Here is a 6,000-nt window from a genome sequence, read left to right as displayed (position 1 = left end):
TGAAACTGAGCACATCAAAGCATTAAACAACATTAATTATGGCGGCGAGATAATTTATGCATAAGCTAATTGAGGGTGATGTAACATTGCGCGCGCTGTATCGCGAGAGCAAAGAGATGAACGCCGCTGTTCCGTTTCAGTTAAATTGCCCTTAAAGACACACATACACGCAATCACACATGCATGTGAACACATTTATATGATACGGTTGCGACGTCATGGCCATTATTTCTTGAATTTCAATTAATCTTTGATTTAAATATTTAACTAGAATAAGCCTGCCTCATCTAATCGTCTTTTAGTGGAACCCGTAGCCTATAGGCCAATTTGTGCATGGATAGTCTTTGTTGTTTATACTAAAGGTTTCTACTGAATTTAAAGGAATGCTTAACTTTTTAACCTTTCATACTGTACAAATAAGGCTAAACATTTAACCCAGAGTTCAAGTGGCTTTGTAATTTCATCTTAACCCATGGCACATTTTTCCTCTTTAATGAACGTAATTACCCCATCAGCCCAGCTGTAGATAATGCAACACATGGCAAATGAAAGTCTAAGGTAGGCCTGCTCACAATAGGACACACCGAGAAAAATTGCTTATAGTGCTCTTGATCTTTTTGGCCAACATAGTCTTGGATATTTTTGACAACTTCATTTTAAATGCTTAGGATAAAAATATGAAAACTATAAAAATGTCTCTTTGGTTATTTCAACTCATCAGTAAACGTAGTAATCTCAGTGTACTATTTGTTATCCAGTGACCAGGTGATTTTTCCTTTTTATTTTAAACAAAAAATATATATTGTTAGTCTAGCTTAAAAATAAGAAAATAGCTCTGTGCATATCTGTGCAAAAAAGCTTTTTCTAAAGTATCATCACGTTGAAATGACACATTAATGGCAAGCAAATCTTATTAATTTACAGTTAGATATAGGCTAAATAACCAGTCAAAAAAATTGAAATTGACTTAGTAACCTGTATTTGACTTTAGGAGAACATTTACAGATTATAGGTTATATAGACTATATATGTTAGTCCATTAAGCATTAGAATTTTTTAACATGTAAGATTATATATAAAGCACCAACCTACCCTGCGGATTCTAACAAACGAGAGCGATTCAAGTTATATGATCACTCACTTATCCTGAGGCATTCAGACGTTTATAGGAGATGGTTCGTGGGTTTTTTTTTATGAACTGAATTCAATTCTAAATCGTGGGAACATGCTGACAGACATGATTCACCCCGCTCTATAAAACACATACTTTTTTTCTGAAATAATTTGCAAGATATTTAAGCGGATCACTTATATGTACAGAAGGCGAGTAATCAAAATCAAAATCATGATTTTTTTCTTTTAGTTTTATTTTTTCAGTTATGCATTCACAGGAGTAGCATAATGGATGAAAAAGTTATGAATTGTTATGGTCAGCACTCTCAGCTTCAGTTACGCTCTCCTTTTTACGAGATAAGGATTTCTCTACGAATTTGAGGTTTAATTTCAAAGGGAATTTTTGCTTTTACATAGCTACATACATACATATTCTACATACATATATACATACATGCATACATACATACATACATACTGTACAGACAGACAGACAGACAGGGGCTACATATATACATATATATGCATAAATACATCACGACAAAAAAAAAGCAAAAAAGAAAGATGCATAAATCGTTTCATAACATGGCCACGTATTAGGTCGCGTATTAGCACAGATAGTAAAATTAAGGGATAAGAGACGTTATCAAATAGATTTGAAATGTGAACTGGGCTTATATAACCAAATAAACCAAATTAGCACCTTCCCTTTGCCCTTAATTTCATGCGTGCGTTATGTAGCTGAGGTCTTTGTTTCATGAGAGCGCGCGCTCGCTCTCTCTCTCTCTCTCTCTCTCTCTTTCACACACACACACACACACACATACACACACACGCGCGCGCGCGCGAAAGACTATATCAGAATCTCAGGAAACGTGCGACTGTTTTATTTTATTTTATTTTATTTTATTTGAGTACATAAAGCGTTTTATGCTGATCTGAATTTATCTAGCATATATTTATCTAGCATTTATATATAAACATATATAGTGTATTTAATGACATTCTGAAACTAATGCATGGTTAATGAAAGAACAAGTCACCTAAGGTAATAATAATAATAATAATAATAATAATAATAATAATAATAATAATAATAATAATGAATAGTCCTAAGTTTTTTTTACGAATTGCATAATTGATCGAATACGCAAACTGTTTATAGTTATACACTTGAATCTTACTCTCTACATTTATGAGAATATTTTTAGTGCATCAGTAGGGCAGATTATATTGAAAGGAAAGGAATAAAAAATTACGCACTTCATTTACAGAATATAAGTTTAACTGAAATTGTACCCCCTCTCTCTCTCTCTCTTTCTCTCGCGCGCGCGCTCTCTCTCACTGTGTGTGTGTGTGTGTGTGTGTGTGTGTGTGTGTGTGTGTGTGCCAAAAATTTAACTAGGGTTAACCTTTAACTACTACATGGAAAACTATGCTAAATTATTATATTAAGCTCATATAACATTATGAGAGTGAGGAGTGGAGTTTTAGAGGTGGAAACACTATAATATCTACTCATTTATACCACAGGCCTGTCGAATTCTTATGAATCTGACAGTAGTTCAGACTGTAATTCAAATCACACGTTTATATTAAAGCGCTCATTTTAATACTTTATCGCTCCAGTAGTAACAGTTCATTCACGGGGACTTGTATGGATGATTCTGTACATACTGATTAATAATAAACATAGTTTAAAGCTGTGTTGATATTTAACAAAGAAAAACACATAACTATTAATACAGTGAAGCTTTCTGTTCCTAGACGCTTATTTAACCATTATGGAAGAAGTCTGTAGCACGTCAATGCTTTGTAATGGTCACTGAGTATTCCACCATGGAAGAGTCTTCATGACATAGGAATCTGCACTTTGCAGTTTCTAGGTAGCATGGCAAGATGATATTTTTAAAAATCTTATAAACTTAAGAGAGAGAAAGTAGAGTCTGCTGAGGGAATAGCTCATATAATGTAAGTTATAACAAGAACTAACTTGTTTCACAGACATTCCACAGCATTCAATGGAACTATAAACAGCATGTTTCAGTAATAAATAAAAATGTGTAAGTTGGCAAATTGCTGTGGTATAAAAGGAATAAACCAGTTTACGTTGGGCTACATCACACCACACCGTCACTGATTACTTTCCTGCCCTACATATCCTGTCATGTTTTATTCTTTACATCTTGTCTGACATAGCTATACTCTCATGTAGTAATGGCACCATAATGCGTTATACGTTTTCTTATTCACATGTAAATCGAACTGGCTAATAAGAATAGCCATGAGACATGACTTCATATGGTAGATGTAGTTACCAAAATAGCCTTTTTAGGATGTCACTATGAAGGTGACTGGTAAACTGCACCACTCTGCTTACACATGTGGTTGTGCATTACTTCAACATAATGTCACAGTGTAAACGCATTAAACCTACACATCACACACTTAAATACTTGATAGTCTACAGTGTTACACATGCAGGCTGAATTGCACATCTGCATGAACAAAAATGTTCATGTACATGCGCAATGATGACAACATCATCATTGATGAATAAAATGCCTGACCTTCTTGGAAATCTGCAATGAACAAATTAGCAGAAATGTAAAGCACACATCTACTGCATTAAATAGATCACAGGTTTCCAACCATGGTCCTGGAGTACTCCCTGTCTCCCTAAATTTTAGTACTGCCCTTGCTCTAACTGACCTGCTTAGTTATCAGTTAATTAACAAATTTTCAATTATGTATGTTTGGAGCAGGGAAAAACTAAAATGTGCAGGACAGGGGTTACTCCAGGACCAGAGTTGGGAAACTAGTGTACTAGATTATCACATATGGTGTAGTCAGGAATGTTGAATCACATATGGAAGCTGGAGGCTTTCATTTAAAACTATGGCATTTTGAGGATTGCAAGAACACCTCGAAAACTTTTCGGTGAATTTTAATAGACATTCAGAATTGTCTAGTCCGTTACAAAACCTAGATCATGTTTGCAAAACCTGCTCTTAGCCCTTCAGTGGTTCATTTTTGGGCATGGGGCAAAGGATGGTGTGTCTAGGAGAACGATGGAACGTTAAAAGAAGAGGAAGTCGCACAGTGGATTCATTGTCCTGTAGTCTGTCACAGTCACAGAGAGGTTCAGCATTACTGTTCAGGGTTCGGTGGCTTGCTCAGAATGTTAAATTTGCCTGCCGTCAGGTTTCTTTCACCACAGAGGGAATGTGGTGATTTGTGAACTGGGCTTTTTCTTGCCCCTTTAATGCTTCTTCCTGTGCTGTACTGAGAAAGAAGGGAATGAAAAACAGGGAAACGTTGGTTGAAAGGTTTGGGCTTTGGCATGGGGGGGCATTTGAGGATTGGGGAGAAAGCCATAACTCTTGTCTCAGTGGGGTGAAACGTTGCCTTGTGCCACCCAGGTGCCTGGCATGCTGGGGCTTTGTCAAATCGGTAAAGGAGAAAAAAGGTTGGAGAAAGGGGAGATATAAAAAATACCAACAGATTTACATTGTGCTTTAAACATGTAACACCTCTGTGGCCTGAGGTGGCCTGAATTTTAAGATTAAATACATAATAAGGAAGCTTTAACAAGGATGCTTATTCAGTCTTAAGCTATAAGACTCTCCTCTATGGCCCTTTATAACTATTTAAGAGATGTCAAACAAACCACAACACACTTCTGCCTCTCCTACACCTGTTCTCAGATTTTTCTTATTATAACACTTCTCAGCTCTCTATTTTTCACACATCTACTTAACTGCTGTGATGTTACTTCAATTCACAGATCTCTATAACAGTTCAGTTAAATAAGTGAAAGAAGTCAGAGTGTGACTGAATATAAACTTTTGTTAGCCAAAGCATATATAATAATGTGAATAATATCTTTGAATACAGAATACAGACTTTTATTAGCCAAAGCATATATTCTAATGTGAATTTTTATATTTTTATGCATATATATATATATATATATATATATATATATATATATATATATATATATATATATATATATATATATATATATATATATATATTATCAGCATTCCGTTAATATGTGAAACAAATTTATGAAAGTTATTGAATCTGGTTTATTGTCAATTGTTATAATGAAAATGTTAATAAATGCTACAATACTTTCTAATACTAGACATTTTAGTTTACTGCAGGCATTTCAAAAAAGTTTTAGCATCAGTAAGATTCAAAATCGGAATGCATTACCTTCATTACACTTTCAAGCCTATATTTAAAAATGATAGGCTCTAAAAAAAAGGAAAACAAAACAAAACAAAACAACAACCAAAAACATCCCACATCCCATGCTGTTTGACTTTCAGAAAAAAAGCAAATGAAGGTTTTCCTTCTTTGACAGTAGCAGAGGGCAGAAACCCACTGCAGGAAACTGACAGGCAGTTTTATTGAAGCCATATTGCAGTGTCTGTCTAAGCTATTCATTTAAACAAAAATGAATTTCAGTCATCAGAACTCACCATGGGAAGCACATATAATTGCATGTAATTACATGCAATGCACAAGCATGTATTAGTTTTGATTGACCAAGATTTCCAGATTGGTTAGTTTGCACTGCTTGTTTGTTAGCACTAAAATGATAGAATAAATGGTCACCATCATTCAAAATCAAATTTATTTTGCTGAACTGGAGAAGCCATTTTTCTCAATGCTGACATATGCTTGCTTGAACCATCTGGACCTTTTCTGATCTTTAGAATAATTATACTACTGCTTAAATTAATGTTCAAAAGAGGAAAATTATATGCTTAGACTATTTGCTGAATTCAAATGCTGGGGGAAATAGTCCTCTTTTTGCCTCATTACATCATTACACAAACACCCCATATACAGTATACAATTCATTGCAGTACA

This window comes from Ictalurus punctatus, chromosome 10 (genome assembly GCF_001660625.3).
Source record: "Ictalurus punctatus breed USDA103 chromosome 10, Coco_2.0, whole genome shotgun sequence".
NCBI lineage: Eukaryota > Metazoa > Chordata > Actinopteri > Siluriformes > Ictaluridae > Ictalurus > Ictalurus punctatus.
This window is presented reverse-complemented; position numbering follows the sequence as displayed.